The sequence below is a fragment of the Squalius cephalus genome (genome assembly GCF_949319135.1).
Source record: "Squalius cephalus genome assembly, chromosome: 5".
In the NCBI taxonomy this organism is placed as follows: domain Eukaryota; kingdom Metazoa; phylum Chordata; class Actinopteri; order Cypriniformes; family Leuciscidae; genus Squalius; species Squalius cephalus.
In genome coordinates this window covers 5267947-5285993 of record NC_137126.1, presented here as the reverse complement: position 1 = coordinate 5285993, position 18047 = coordinate 5267947, and positions in this window count along the sequence as shown.

Below are 18047 nucleotides of genomic sequence, written 5' to 3'. Positions count from 1 at the left end.
AATTATTCTTTCCCTGTATATCCCCGGAACCGAGCCGGCTCGCCTAATAGAAAGCTCTTGTGTTCAGGACCGCCTGGAGCCTGATGGTAATGGACTGTATAGGCCCAGCCATTTGTTTTATTTTCTGGAAAATGACGAGGGACCCTCGTCTATCGCTCCCTCCCACCAATCCTCACTCCACTGGAATCACCACTCGACTCACATAAGGGGTATAATTTGGTTGCAACTTTGCAGCACCATAATAGTAGGTCTTTGCCGGATAAATTAGGAGCAATTAAACCCTTAAACAAGCAGCAGGTACAGAGTCACACGGACAAGAGCCTGTTATCCGATAGGGAGTGAAAGAGGGATGGTGAGATGGGGGATTGAGCCTTTCATTTTCCTCGACACCGCATGCCAGGCGCGCACCATTAACTAATTGGAGAGTGAGCTTCTATACCTGTGCCCCACCAGACCTTGTTTTATTCCAAGTCAATAATTACCCAAATGGCTTGATGATGTTATTATAATGTAAAGCGGACTTAATATCAAGACATTTTGCTTTATTTTGATAACATCGATTACTGCCATTAGAGTCTCCTTGGGGATTAGTTAGTTCGACTATGTAACCAAGTTTCAATTAGGGTATGCCTGCAACAGGGCTAAAGGCGCACCGGGGTAAAAGGCGCCTTTGGTTTTTATTTTCCTCCTAACCACTAGATGGCACAAAACTTGCAGCACTTTCCCAAACATCAAGATTTGGCTGATCCTTGACACTCTGCTAACTTGATCTATAATATTTGATGTTTTTTAAAATGTTGTAGATTTAAGTAGAAAAGGCGAATCGCTAAAATTATTGAATATATTTTAAGACAAAGGTCTTGTTAGTGATTTTCAGTTTTGTTCAAGGTAATTAAAGCAACAGTTTTTCAATAACGGAAGAACATGTAAAAGTATTGGTGTAAAAAGCGCCCCAAAGGTTAACATGATAATAAACAGCTGGCTGACTTTTCCATTTGTTGACATGCATTGTTAGATTCAGATGGTGAATATCATATATTAGGTTAGGTGTCCACTTTAGAGATAATCACCATATTTAGAATGAAACCATCATCTTTAAAAATGTGATATTAATCATATCATAAAATATAATTGTTGAAATATATATTATTACTGTAAAGGTATTATACCTTTAATATTAGGTAACCTATACCTTTAGGTAAATATTAAATTATTATGGGATCTCCTTCAATGCTTTCAGAATCTTTACTTTTTAAAATAAGTTTGTTTCTGTTTTTTTGAATTAACATATTTTATTGACAGTATAGTAGTAATTGAACAAAAATGAATTCTTTTATTTATCAAAATAAACAGAAAATAGTACAAACTTTGCTCAAGTGGTTGATTTGAACAAGCATTAACTTAGAGATTATTCAAAACATATAATTTTAGCTAAAGTATTAGTGTAAATAATTTGTGTCTGTGGGGTAAAAGGTCCACCTCTTACATTTATACGATTTTTAAACGAAATAAACCACTTTTATAATGTATTTTCACACAAAATCTGTTGCTCCATAAAGATTCAATACAAACATATTTTTTTTCCTGCAAGCATACACTATGAAAGTAGTGAAAAGCATTTTTTTAGTTTAGCCCCGTTGTAATCTACTCTAAAATATTGCTCTTGTTAGATTTTGAGTCATTGTAGTTTCCATGGAGAAGCACCTGCGATCTCTTTATCAGCGAGTGAGTGCTTCTGCTCAGGGAAGCTCATCCTCATTTGTACTCTCGACTGGAGACCGACAAATAAGTTTGACCTCCGCGGAGGAGACGCACACTGCCCTCCAGAGGAGCTCTCCTAAAGCGCAGGACAACCGCGGAGCGGGACGCGCGTCAAGCGCTGCGTTTGAAATATCGAAATATATAATCATATCAATCCTGGATAGTGTGAAATAATCTCAACAATATTCGTGATGATAGCCTGGATTATTGGATTATTTGGCCATATTTATAATCATCTGCATAGAGCCACAAAAATTTACCAGCACATTAATTCAGTTTGTTATAGGCCTATGGTACGCCAACAAAGTAATATTTGAGCGCACAGTTTTTACATTTCTAAAAATTGTTTTTAGAAAGCTTCATTAACTGTGTCCAGAATCACTGAATCTAGAAGATAATAAATAATAAGGTTCCATTAGTTAATAACAAAAATAACTTCTACAGCATTTAATGTCATTTAATATTAATTTAAACATTTACTCTTAAAATCAAATGTAGTTGTTAACATTAGCACTGTGAAGTGACAAACAATGAACAACTGGATTTGTGTTAACTACCATTAACAAAGATTAAAAAAGACTGTAACAAATGTATTGCTCATAATGCATGAACTAATGTTAACAAATGAACCTAAAGTGTTACCAATAAATCAAATAAAGCAAGAGGGTAGTTATAGCTGTAATGTTGGCTAATCAACAAATAAATGCATCATTGATAATCTCTACCCTCATGAATTCATACCTCATCCTTGACAAAAGTTGCAAATATCAATAATAAAACCCCATTTAGCTCCTCAAGTCATGCCCGGGGCTCTTCTGGGATGTTGTTTTGTTCTGCAGGCCTGCAGCTGCCAGATTCACCAGGCTCCTTTCTCACACCATTTGTTTTCTCCCCTCTCAATTGTGAGTAATAAAATAAAATTAAGTGAGCATTAAGTTCATTGGGTTTGGGGGTCAATGGCTTCCGTATGGTGTGAATTATTCATGGTTGGAGACTGTATTGGTTAGAGACAGGTTGAAGTGCATGCTGGTCCTGTTGCCCCCACTTGTCTGTGTGGAGGGATCTGTCGTGAGCTAACAGTGAAACAGGATTTAGAGTCCCACTGGGATTTGGCGTAGCTGGACGGGGCGCTGTGATGTCTGTGGTCCCCCTCCTAGATCCTGCCCTGGGGCGATGACACAGACTGCAGGTTTATACGGGATGGCTGCTGAAAAGGTCTGAAAAGTATCTTTCATTTGCTGCTCAGCCACCAGCCCTTGTTGCAGTTCATTATACCTAACCGAGAGGCCGGTGTTATATTGTCATATCGAACTATAATACGTCCACGACCAAACACCAGATGGTACGAAAGCACATGTTAACATCAGATGGAAATAATCTTGTCTTTGTGCATCCATGACATTATTGTGTTTCAAAAACATTTCTCATGGTTGCATTTCTCATTGCAAGTATATCAAAATGGCCCGATAATGATCATTTTTAATTCATTGGTGATAAAAGCTTTAATTTTAAGCTAATTAAATGTAATTATGTTAATTTATATAATACCAAATTGCAAGGTAATGCAGTGCAAAATGCAACATTTATCATTCAACCAGCGTCATTGAGAGATTGATCAGTTTTATCTACAGCTTATGAATATTATACTTTTTTTGACACTAAAAAATGCATCCATGTCAGTAAATAATATAAACTAAGGGAAGTTTGTTTGCACTTAAATTGCTTAAACTTAAAATGAGGACAGATCATTTTAATGTTATTAAGTGTCATTAAGTAATCATCTTTTAGGCCAATTTCTTAAATTTAAACAATAAATTCAATTAGAATAATAAGACACTATAGAGCTGTTACCAAATGAATGAAATCAGTACCAACAAGATCCATTATTGATCTGCAGAGGCTGCATCTGAAGTGACATTTAATATTTACACAAGCTGTTTAATGCAGCTCAGAGGGCACGAACACATTTACACAGCAAAAATATTACATTTTGAATATAGACATATGAAATGATGGATAAAATGGATTCATTCAAAACGGCCGATTCATTCAGGAACGAATCCTAAATCACATTCTCTCTGTGTAGGTACTTGTTTCGATTAAGGATTTACTTCGTTGCTGTTTCAAAAATTAAGTTCTATATATAGTGTGAATGTGTAGTGTGAATGTAATACAGGTGTACTGCATTCATCATGTTGTCATTGTCATGTGCCCTAGTCAGTTGTGTTGCTTCACTGCCATTCATAAATCCTCTCCTGTGGCCTCATAGGATAGTAAAGTGTCCATCATATGCAATCATCCGGGTACTTTAAACCGAGGTCCTGACTCTCTGTGGTCATTTAAAATCCCAGGATGTCCTTCGAAAAAGAGTAGGGGTGTAACTCCGGCATCCTGGCCAAATTTGCCCCTTGGCCCCTGTCCATCATGGCCTCCTAATCATCCCCATATACTGATTGGCTTCATCACTGTCTCCTCTTCACCAGTATGCTGGTGTGTGGTGGGCGTTCTGGCGCAATATGGCTGCCGTCGCATCATCCAGGTGGTGCTGCACATTGGTGGTGGTTGAGGAGATTCCCCCTTCCATTGGTAAAGCACTTAGAGTACCTAGAAAAGCGCTATATAAATGTAACAAATTATTATTATTACTTTTTGCCTACTGTTTTATGAATGCTATGAATCTGGACTGCTCTGTTCAGATTCTGTTTTTGCCTTAGTGAAGTGTGCATATTTAGATGCAGCCGTTGACTTTATGAATGGGTCATTGAATCATTCGCTCAACCGATTCATTCAAAACGTATATTCATCAGTAACGAAATACCACTGTGTTGGCCGGAGACACATGGAACTATTTTTGCTGGTGAAAAAATATCACATTTGCAATCATGTTGATATTCGGGAAAACCAGCACTCTTGCTAACGACATTGCTTAACTATACAAAAAAAAAAAAAGAACTCTAACTAGGGATTTTAAAATAAAATCATTTTTTTGCCCCAAGCCCCTGTTAATTTCCAACCCTGACTCAAACACTTTTCTGGAATGAAAATATATACACTGTCAAAATGAAGACAAAAAGTATTTGTAAAAATGGTTGTCAAATGGATGGTTGTCAAAAAAACATGTCCACAGTCCATCCTCAGCTAGACACCTGTGTGAACTTGAGAACTGACTTCATTCATCCTCTGACAATCACATTAAAACCAATTGCAAAAATCAAACAGAAACCTAAAGCTAGCCCTGAAAAAGTATTTAATGCAATGACATTTTGACATGTGTGTTTTAAGTGGCCAAACACCTTTTGGGTCGAATGTATTTAAAATGGCTTATTTGCACATTTGGAACATTTATTACAAAGAAAAGTATTTATTTTAATGGGCTTTCCCACAATTCCCATACAATTATATTTTTGAAACACAGAACATGGATATCGATGCAGTCTCTAATCACAGGGTTATGTGGAAACATTTAGAAGAACAAGCCCCAACATACTGTTGTGTGTAAATTTTATTCTTTAATTTGTTGTCTCATAGTGTAAGTTGCATGATTTAGCTAAATAAAATATTTTTGTTTAAACTTTATTTTGATAGTTTACTTCTACGAACTATAAATAACTTTGCAATATGTCACCAAACTCATTAATTTACAACTTCATGTCAACTAACTTTCACTATAGTATTAGTAGACTGTTAGGTTAAGGTTAGTAAACTAAGTTGACACGTACTTTCAAAGTTACTTATAGTAAAATGTCTAAAGTAGACTATAGAAATAAAGTGTTACCATATATATTTAGTAAATTTTTAACAATTTGTTAATAGTGCCAAAGTTTACAATTTCCTGATATCCTGGCTAGAATACAACCAATATCAAATTAACTAGGGAGCCAACATTACTTTTTAAACTACCATTGTATTAACAGATCATGTCAAAGATTTTAATATCTCATTGTGAATTTGAATTGCCATTTGATGTGAATCCATTTGTTATGGTACAGCAAGGATTGAGAAGTCATCTTTTTCCCCCCATTCTGTGTTAAAAGCTCTGACACATGCTTCAAAAGGGGTTTGTCTTTATCCATGGAAGTTAGTTTCCAATTCAGTGGACATTTGGTCTTTAAAAAAATGGTGGGTCAAACCAATGAATTTAATGAACTCTCTGACACAAAGAAAGTGTTTTGCCATTTGAACCCTCATAAAGGCAGATAGGCAGGTCAGCAAAGTTCTTTCAAGAGGTTTGTACACATATGTGACAATGTTGAGAATGCAGACCTCTTCAGTGTCCCCATTGACAAGATTGTTCAAAGTGTTGAGGACGGCAGTGATGGTCCTGTCATCCGAGGTTTCGCTATTGTTCTCCCAATTTGAGCCAGTTCCTTTTTCACTGCCCAAAACACTCCCGCACAACAAAAGTCAAGGAATGCAAACCACATTTTCCACCTCTCAAGAGTGACTGGCCAAGCAAAACCAGTCTGAGAAGCTCTTCAGATGGTTGTAGCATACAGAAAACTGTGTTTGACTTTTCTCATCATTTCCCTTTTTTATTTCCCCCTCCTCTGTTTTTTTCCCCCTTAAATCTTCCTTTAATGGCCTGTCCTGCAGCATCTTCCTTCCCTTATTCTTTCCCTCTTTTGGGAAGAGATGGTGGGAGGAGTAGAAAGAGGGATCAAAAGGGAGGTACAGGATAGGAATAAAGGATGACGGATGGGAGGGAGTTTGATTCGAATCACCTGCTCTCTGATGTCCGTGTTTAAAACAATAGTTTTTACTGTTTTTTTAACATGTGCTGTTGTTTCTTAAAGAGCTGTTTCTGCTATTTCTAATAAATATATTGTTCATGTAATGTATCAGGTTGATTTAATCATATTTACTTATTTTGTAGTTACAGTTAATTTTGATGCTACCACATTTGTAGGTTACTCGATAAAACTAATTTAGTTTCTGTTGACACGTGTTCAGTGTTGGGTAAAGTTACTTTTAAAAGTAATGCATTACAATATTAAAGGTGGGGTAAGCAATATATAAAAAAAGGAATGTACTGTACACAATAGTAATTACAAAGAGTTGGTTGTTAGTTGCCAAAAGCACAGCAGTTCCAGACACACAATGACACTCAAACCCAGTGTTACTCACATGTTACTCAGTGTGTTACTCAGTGTGTTACTCAGAGTTTTACTCACGCGTTACTCACGCGTTACTCACGTGTTACTCACGAGTCACACATGTGTTACTCAGTGTGTAACTCACGTTACTCAGTTTTACTCACGTTACTCAGTGTGTTACTCACGTGTTAGTGTTACTCACACGTTACTCAGTGTTACTCACGTGTCACTCACGTGTTACTCAGTGTGTTACTCGCGTGTTACTCATGTGTTGTGTTACTCAGTGTTACTCATGTGTTGTGTTACTCAGTGTTACTCAGTGTGTTACTCACGTGTTACTCACATGTTACTCACATGTTACTCAGTGTTACTCACGTGTCACACACACACACACACACACACACACACACACACACACACACACACACACACACACACACGTTACTCAGTGTGTAACTCACGTGTTACTCAGTTTTACTCACGTGTTACTCAGTGTGTTACTCACATTACTCAGTGTGTTACTCACGTTACACGTTACTCACGTGTCACTCACGTTACTCAGTGTGTTACTCGCGTGTTACTCAGTGTTACTCACGTGTTAGTCAGTGTTACTCACGTGTTACTCAGTGTGTTACTCACATTACTCAGTGTGTTACTCACGTTACACGTTACTCACATGTCACTCACGTTACTCAGTGTGTTACTCGCGTGTTACTCAGTGTTACTCACGTGTTAGTCAGTGTTAGTCACGTGTTACTCACGTGTTACTCACGTGTTACTCACGTGTTACTCACGTGTTACTCACGTGTTACTCACGTGTTACTCAGTGTTATTCACGTTACTCAGTGTTACTCACGTGTTACTCAGTGTTATTCACGTGTTACTCAGTGTTACTCACGTGTTACTCAGTGTTACTCACGTGTTACTCAGTGTTACTCACATGTTACTCAGTGTGTTACTCAGTGTTATTCACGTGTTACTCACGTGTTACTCAGTGTTATTCACGTGTTACTCAGTGTTACTCACGTGTTACTCAGTGTTACTCACGTGTTACTCAGTGTTACTCAGTGTTACTCACATGTTACTCAGTGTGTTACTCGCGTGTTACTCGCGTGTTACTCAGTGTTACTCATGTGTTACTCACGTGTTACTCAGTGTTATTCACGTTACTCAGTGTTATTCACGTGTTACTCAGTGTTATTCACGTGTTACTCAGTGTTACTCACGTGTTACTCAGTGTTACTCACGTGTTACTCAGTGTTACTCACATGTTACTCAGTGTGTTACTCAGTGTTATTCACGTGTTACTCACGTGTTACTCAGTGTTATTCACGTGTTACTCAGTGTTACTCACGTGTTACTCAGTGTTACTCACGTGTTACTCAGTGTTACTCAGTGTTACTCACATGTTACTCAGTGTGTTACTCGCGTGTTACTCGCGTGTTACTCAGTGTTACTCACGTGTTACTCATGTGTTACTCACGTGTTACTCAGTGTTACTCAGTGTTACTCACGTTACTCACGTGTTACTCAGTGTTATTCACGTGTGGAGCGAATCAAAGCAACATCCGGGTCTGTTTTCAGGCCTTCAGCGCTCTCTCTCCTTCTAGCTCTCTCCAGAGCTGGAAAGCTTTTCTAATATTAATGCGCGTCCCAAAGCTCTTGTCCATTCATAACCCTTCATTTTCCAGTGATTTATTCTGAGCTTTTCTCTTTTGAATTGTGCATCATCTCTATTTCTGCAGTCTTTCTTCAGATCTACCTCTTGCTCGTTTTCTCTCCTACACCGTCGTAAGCCCCCTAATGCTGATTGGCTACACACGTTTGTTGTTGTTTGTTCGTGTGTAGGTCCGACTAACTTCCAAACAGCGTTTTTCAAATATCGCATTACTTAGTTACTTTTTATGGAATGCAATGTGTCAGTCAATAAAAAAATAAAAAAGTAAATTTGATATTTTGTAAATTTAAAAGTAATGCGTTACTTTACTAGTTACTTGAAAAAAAGTAATCTGATTACGTGACTCATGTTACTTGTAATGCATTATGCCCAACACTGCCTGTGTTCAATTTCACAGCATAAGACAGGAAATTTGAGAACTGTTATTGTTCCAATGCAGAATTAATAAAAGGAGCATGATTTAATTCCAAAATTAATGTTAAACTTGTATGATATCAGTGGCCGATGCCAGTTCTGATACCATTAGTAGGGTGCATATAATTCGGATTTACTGAGTATAACATACATATGTGATATTACTAAATGTATTATTCATACATAAAATCATTTTGCACTATTCAAAATTCACTAGGCGCAATAATAGAACAACAGTTTTAAAAAGGGATTTTTCTCTATTATTTACAACAGGGTCTACATTTTCATGGGTTTAAATAAAAGATTGTTTTAAGAGAACAATTTTGTTTTTTAAGAGAAAATCAATTAACTTGATTTTCAAAAGTCAATGATTTTTCAACAGCTGAACGTAACATTTTTGACAAGCCAAACCGTTCAGTCGTCGAGTAACATGTAATAAGCCACAAAATAAACCTCATTCCTTAAAATAAGTATAATGAACTGCAAAAAGCACTTTGAATGTCTCCAGCTAGTTTTATGGTAGGACTTTATTTTGATGCTACACTTTAGACATTCTACAAAACATTATAGGAACAATAAGTTATGGGTATAATAAGTATGTTTTAACATTGCTTTTTAACTTATCAAAGTAGGTAAAGCAATTTTCAACTTTGTTTTATAAGTTATTTAAGATTCCACTCATTTTCTTAAGTCAGTTTAATGTAATTTAAGTTGAAATGACTTAAACATCCAAGTTTATTGTACTTAATTTAAGGCTGCAACTTTTTTTTTACAGTGTACAACTATGTCAACTTAATCCACTAACCCAAACCCTAACACCTAACAGTCTATACTCTAATGAGAGTTAGTTGACATGTAGTTGCCAATTTACTTACAGTTCGTAGAATATCTAAAATGGGCCATCGAAATAAAGTGCAACCCGTTTTATAATTACCCAAAAAATATCAAATAGTTCACCCCTCACGTATGTTATCATGTCTGTCAAAAGTAAACTAAAAACACTGACAAAATGCTTTCAACATGCTGTCTGTCAGAGATAACATACGTAACGCATGCGAGCATAAATTTGTTGTTCTCTCGCTGAAATTGAATTGGAATAATCAGGGACGAAAAACTTCACACTGCATTCTAAAGAGAATAATTTTTCTAATTGAAAAACTTTGCCAGGTTAGTGAACATTGCTCAATATGTGTTGTTTTTGACAGACATTTTGTAAGCACGAACTACACATTCTGATTCTGACATTCCTGATTTGAATACTTTCAATCATTTTCTATTCTTGACTCTTTTTATTTTATAATTTTGGCAATAGATAAAGTCGTCCAATTTGACTCTTATAGGCTATATTATAAAATTATAAAGCTTTTTTAAAATGTAGTTTGATCACTATCTTCTCAGTTGTTTGAAAGGTTAAGGCAATAATCAAAGTTTGATAAAACGTTTAATTTTCCAGTAAAATATGATACATTTTTACATGGTTTGTTACAAGGGACAGTTCACCCAAAAATGAAAATTCAGTCATAATTTACTCAACATCATTTCCACAGAAAAAAAGAAAGTCATACAGGTTTAGAACGACATGAGGGTGAATAAATGATGACAGAATTTCATTTTTGGTTAAACTTTCCCTTTGAGTTTTCAAACCAAATATATTCTTCTCATATTATTCAGCATATGTTTTGCACGCAAATTTTTGAAAATCATTAGTTATTTACTGCAAGACCCATCGTTAAAATGAACAAAAACATGAATGGTTTTTCCATTGTATCGTGACCCGTGTTGTTGCTATTTGCTTGACTAAATGTGAAAAAGTCCTAAAAGAAAGACTAAATATAAAAACATCATTAGGAAACACTAAATAAAAGCGATGTTGTGGTGCCGTCCATCACAGCGCAGTGCTATAGCTGGGGTGTGTGTATCAGAGTCTGGCTGTACGGACAGCGGGTTGAAAGCTTCTCTCTCAGGGTAATAAATGAGAAATCTAAAAAGCCCCATTTGCATGTGCAATAAAAGCCCCCTGATTCATTTTCATAACCCAATATCCCCTTTTCTTCCCAAATCTCCATGGAGTGTTTTGTGTTTTAGGGCTGCCTTTTGTTTAAGGTTTCCTTTGATTTTTTTTCTCCCTAGTTTCTTTCATTCCTGCATCTGACTTTTCCCCCTTTACTAATGACCAGGGCAACCTCTCTCTCCCTCTCTCCCTCTCTCTCTCTCTCTCTCTCTCTCTCTGTTTTTTGTGTGTGTATGCATGTGTGTGTGTGTGTGTTGAGTTATGACAACAGGCGGTGTTGCAGAGAAGGCCTGTGCTTGGGGTATAAAATTTGTTGGGTGTGTTTTTGTGTGGCTGCAGTGTGAACGGGTCAGTGGGCAAAAGCAGAGGCTCCCTGCCTTTCTGCAGATGCGCTCTATTGAGGGGTCGACACGCGGCGGGACGGCGGGCCGCTGACGACCCCCTCCTCCTCTCCATCACCCTGGAAACCAGCTTTCAGTGGACCAGAGCAGACCAGGGGTGCAATGACACAGACCCAGATCCAGATGAAACCCGAACGGACCTCTGTGTGCCAAATAATACCCCATTTGTACCCAGTTTGTCTGACATAACAAGAGCCGCCGGCATCGCCATGACAGCTCATCATGAGAACGTCAGACCTAATAAATGAGTATTGTATTGTGCGGCCACCGTTCTCATGCATAGACCACACCAGAGAAACAACACACAGAGAGTACTGTCCACTTTACAAACAAAACTTGCACTTGTGTGATGACTATGACCCTTTTAAAACCATTAGTAAAAAATGCAAGTTAAACAATCAAAGTTTTGGCAAAGCATAACGTCTGAATGGAAGCAATAAATATGTAATATGTGAGTGAATCATAATTCACTAGTATTGCACACAACACACCCCAGCGCCCCCTAAAAAAGATTGTGTAATTACATTGGAAATAAAATTACTTATGGTGGTTATTAGTGGAAATCTGTTCACACAGGTCTCCATCCTATAGCATCACATATAGAAATATTCTACATTTTGACAACAAGAAAGAGTCCATTTGTCTTATGTGTAGAATGTCTATAGAGTGCTGTATTTTTGTAGGCCTAAAACCTGGAAACGAGTTAGCATTTTAGCACACCATCCTGAAGTCAATGGGTTTTTGGTTAAGAGCCTGAAATAATAATTCATTTTTTAAAGCATTTACTTGTCTTGAAAAAGGCGGTTGCTAACAAGTGTCTAAACGGGACTACTAAGCATCACACTGAACAGGCAAACTCATCCACTCACTAGTCGCTTTCACAACCTCATTATAATTATGCTCTCGCAAACTATTCTAACTCTAACGTTCAGAGAAACTGTTTTTAAATACAGACTGAAAGAGTTGACTGAAGCTTAATGGTGGTGATGTTGAAGTCATGTGACAGTGGTTTAGTTCGCATATTGCCTACTTTAAAGTTCCCCTTGTGGTGAAAATCAAGCTTTTAATGTTGTTTATATGTCTATGTGGTGTTTTAAACATGAATTTGCACATGGTTTGTCTTAAAGCATAAGTCGACACCATTGCTGAGTATTTTCTCCTTAAGACTGCGGTGAACCAAAGACCACTGGTGTTTCTGACGTCACAAACTACCTTGTAACCAATCAGGTCAATGTGTAATCAACCTCTGAGCTGGTGTGAGTGAGTGGAGGCGGGGCTAATTTGCATATTCATAGAACTGTGTATACTAAATGAGGCAATGGTGTAGAGTTACATTCAAGCTATTTTAAGGTATGAAGAAAACATTTTTCAAGGAAAAAAAAACGTTGAAATATGTCATTTTGGTGATCAAAGATGAGTTTTAAGGGGTAAAATTATTGACTACAGGCCTTTAATCTTTTTACTTCAGCTGATTATATTTAGGCTTCAAAATGCATTAAATCTGTGTTCAGTTGTGAAGATTATCATGATGGAAAAAACATGTAAGAATCATAAGGTTTTTTTGGTCACATAAGTTATTTTCTGTGATAGAAAAAAAAAATTGACAGTGTTTTACAATAAAATTAAATGATATATATATGTTAAACTATTTCCAGTTTTATATATGGTAAGGCAACTTACAATTAACCAATTAACAGGCGTTTACAGTGTTGGAACCATGAGGGAAAACCATGCTTAAAAAGTGGATACATTTTTTTATATATAGTTTAATTGTATGTTAATGTGTTAATCTCACTTTTTTTTTTAAAGTTGCTGCCTTAAATACTCGTACTCATAAAATACAATCAACTTGAATGTTTAAGTAATTTCAAATTAAATTATATTAAACTGACTTTAGTTAAAGCAATGTAAAAGCATATGTTGCCATAACTTATTGACCATATGATTTTTTTAAGTTGCTACAGCGATTGGTTATTAATAAGCTAGTTTGGCTAATGAAATATATTACTGGGCAGAATACTTTATTATTGTAATTTCTGTTATTTACACAAGCAATTATTTTAAACATTGGTGTCTTTTGTCATTTACTGATGCCCCTTTTTTAAAAAGCAATGAGCCATGAGATGCTGTATGTTACAGTATTTTACCATGGATTTTAGGGATTTGCTTGATGTTGTGCTTGACATCTCTCACCAGGGTAAAATCACTGTAACGCAAGGCGTCGGTCAGTCTGATGATCACATGATCAGCGCTTCTGCGTGCATTACAGTTATCCAGGGCAGGTTACCATTAGCAGGGCTCTGAGGTCAGTTGGTCAGAGTTCAGCACTTCAGACACACACACACATACACACTCTCTCTCTCTCTCTTTGGGCAGGTGCAGCCCCTGAGAGAGAGGGATGGAGGCCCTTTGCCTCTCCCACCTCTTCACGCTGCTCAACCGCAAAATAAGAGGGGTGTGAAAGGGTGCACTCCAAAAAGCCATCACCTGCTCCCTACAATTTGACCAAACACTCGCTTAAATATGCACAGACATACATCCACCAATCCCTACTCACCAAGAGCTGAGCAATCACACTTCAGATTGGCTAAACATTAACACACACACACGGTCACGGACATGAGTTAAGGAGCGACAAACAAGAGGAATCTTGGTCCCACGGCAGTGCAGAAGACTGACCTTTTCCTAGATCATTTTTACACAAGCAACTGTAATAGCATGATATAACTTGGTAAAAGTTTTTTTTTTTTTACAGAAAATCATAAAACTAATAATTAAACCATAATTTAAGCTAAAAAAAATAAACAAATATCAAGTCTTTTAAGAGCCCCTCATTGGTATGCATTATTTGAGCATTTCCATGACCACTATACTCACGTTTGTATTGTTATATTGCTGTTTTCTGTCTCTTTAAAGAAAAACATCTAATGTGACTCAACTCTGACTATTCTACCGGTTGTTCTTCAGCCTGTATTATGATATGTAGTTTCATTAGAGCACTGGTAATCCAGATTAGGTCAATTGCAAAAGTTTGTATATCTGGATCAGCGTTTTCCAATCCAATATCACTTTGAAAAACCAGCACAAAAGTACAGATGGCCAAGGAGTTACAAATGAGAGAAATCTTGAAAACAAAGAAAACATATGTGACCCTGGAACACAAAACCAGTCATAAGTCGCACGGGTATATTTGTGGCAATAGCCAACAATACATTTTATGGGTCAAAATTATAAATTTTTCTTTTATGCCAAAAATCATGAGGATATTAAGTAAAGATCATGTTCCATGAAGATATGTTGTAAATTTCCTACTGTAAATATATAAAACATTTATTTTTGTGAGTGAATGCAGCATAATCGCGAACATGAACAACTTTAAAGGAGATTTTCTCAATGTTTCGATTTTTTTGCACCCTCAGATTCCAGTTTTTCAATATCTCAGCATCCTAACAAACCATACATCAATGGAAAGCTTATTTATTATTTATGTATAAATCTCAATAATTTTTTTTTTTTAAATGACATGTGACTGGTTTTGTGGTCCTGGGTCACATATAGAGATGGAATGAAATTTCCCTGGATTGGTTCTACAATAACACAACATCATTTGCAAGACTCCTACAATGACTGTCACAGTTTCTCAACAGAACCTCACCTAAAAACCAATCAACACACCACAATACTCTTTAAAAAGCGGCAAAAAGTCAAATACCAAAGTCTTCAAAGAGGCCATTGCCGGCAAGCACGTCTGAATGTCTGAAATTGACTTCACTGTCATGTCTATAGTCTTAACCGAATCGGCTCACTGAACGATGGGAGAGAGAAGTCAGGACAAATAAGCAGAATCTTGGTCGCAAATGCAACAGTTGGAGATGTGGGATGGCATTTTTCAATTCTCGATCTAGAAAACACGCAAACAGCTGCATAATACTGCGACAAACCTTTTCTAAAATCCCCAATACAATTGACCAGAATGCTCACTTAAATATCAAAGTCTTCAAAGAACTTGTCGCCAGTATGCACGCTTCGAGCATCCTAAATTTACATTGGTCATGGCCATAGAGTTGGCTGAATCGGCTTTCCAAGCGATGGACGGGAGCTAAAGAGAGTGAGACGGGGAGAAACGAGGAATCTCGGTTGCAAATGCAACATTTGGAGAGATGGGAGGACATTTTCCAAAAGGTACTTCTAAAACACACACAAACAGCTGCATAATAAGCACCAAGCCAATCAACGTGCCGCGATCCCATTGACTGAAAGTCAGAATCTTCAGCAGAGACAGCCAAAAAGCCAAATATCAAAGTCTTCAAAGAGCCTATTGCTGGTATGCATGCTTTGAGCGTCTGAAATTTACATTGGTCATGGCCATAGAGTTAGCTGAATCGGCTGTGAGAAGAACAGAAAGCTAAAGAAGGAGGTGAGGGAGGTTGTGCTTTGACTCCTCGCTCCTCCCAGCTGCAGCCCAGCTGCCCCCCCTCCATTGTGGCAGTGAGTGAGTGTGTCCTCCCGTTTAACAGTGCTGGAATGTCGCTCCTCCACACCACTGATGGATGAGACCTTGTTTCACACTCCTCCGCCCCTCCCTCTGAATGCCTCTTTCTCTCTTTTGGACCCTCTCTCCTTTCATCAGACTCTTTTATTGCTGGACCAATAAAAGTCACCCATCCTTCACTTTTTTGCGTATTTGAGTGTGCGTGTTGTGTCTTGGAGATGAGGGCTGGACGGAGAGTGTGTCCTGTGCATACAAACACCTACACAAATTCATGAAATGAAAACTCAAGGATAGAAGCCCTGTTGGGCATTTGGACCCCAGTTGGACCCTCAATACCAAAGAAATGTGCAAACTGCATTAGATGCAAACTATGTGCATTCAGTGGCATTGTCAGCGCTGTTTGTCGTGTACTTTAAGTAACGATACCACAATGGTGTTAGACGTACCATCTATTGACGTGGATCAGCGTGATTGTTGAGTTTTATGTACAGTAAAAGACTCATTCCTTTACCGGTCCAACATAAAAAGATGCAACCTTAAAAATTCAATTCATTCTGATTTCAAATTGTCCTAAAGGCACTTCATATATAGAATCGTTTTTAGGGGTTTGCATCATGGGATCATTTTATTAATGGGATCATTAATTGTTTTAGTTCATTTTTAAATCAAATGTAATTTTTTTTCATTGAACAGCTTAACATGCAGTAACACTTTATTTCGATGGTCCACTTTAGACATTCTACTAACTATAAGTAACTTTGCAACTACATGTCAACTTAATCTACTAACCTGAACCCTAACACCTAACAGTCTACTAAAAGTCCACTACAGTCTATAATACACTAAAAATACAATATAGCAAGATCTAAGATAACACTTTATTTCGATGGTCCACTTTAGACATTCCACTAACTATAAGTAACTTTGAAACTACATGCTAACTTATTCTACTAACCTGAACCCTCATAACAGTCTACTAATACTCTAATGAGAGTTAGTTGACATGTAGTTGACAAGTTACTTAAAGTTAGTAGAATGTCTAAAGTGGACCATTGAAATAAGCATACTTTATCACCGAGTGAATAACCCGTTAAACATGAAACTATTATGCAAACAATCCAGACATTTCTCCTAATCCTCCCATAGAAAAATAATAGTTTTGTAAAAAAACAACAACATTGTTTGTATTATATACATCGTATACAAATGGCAAAAAAAAAAAAAAAAAATCAGATTTTTTATTATTATTAATATATTATGATTCAGTTAATAAGAAAATGAAAACAAGACTATAACTAAACAATGTTTTTTTCTTCAAATATATTTATCCTATACCAGTTAATTTTTAGTTTTCAGTCAATTTGTTTATTTTTTATAACTTGTAAAAACAGATATGAGAATAATGTTGATAAAGATGCTTAGAAAATGTTTATATTTTGCATTTTGTATGCATACAGTGCCTGCGTTTAATAGGCGTTTAGTGTAAATCAGGGTTTTCAGGACTTCGTTAGCTCCTGAATCAAACTACACACATAGATTTGTACAAAGATTCTCAGCTATGGTATGAAAGATATAGGGAATTATTTGATATACTATTATGCGTTTAAACATGGCCAAAAAGGCATTTTCCCCATACAAGGCATCTATTCATTGTCTCTAATTTACGGGCAACTTGTAATGAAAAAAGAAGTAGCTAATGAGAGTAATGACATTGTCATAATATCCCATTATTTCATAGAAACATTGATATAATATTTCTTCCCTATACACTCATTATGTCTTCCTAAAATGCCTGATAAGCACGCTGTAAGTCCTAGTGTTTGAAACTGATGCATGTCTCATAACAGACAGTCATATTCTGATTTGAAACCCCACTAAAGCTGTCGTGAGATGTTAAACAATATAAAAATGAGTCAGATTTAAATAATTTACAAAATATTAAATTTAGTCATTCAGTCAATGTCAGTCATATTTACAGACCAAGGAGAGGAAGATGTCATGTTGAATCCTCCAAACATTTGGTATCTCTGAAAAGCCCAGAATGTGCTCTTTACATGACATTAAACTGGCTTATGGTCTCAAAGAAATGTTCTTAAATATAATGTCCCTTACAGAGGAAAAAACGGGTCTCGGGAACCTTTTTGGCATAAAGGGTTCTTTAAAATTGAGTCAAGAACCCTAGGGTTTTATATAAACC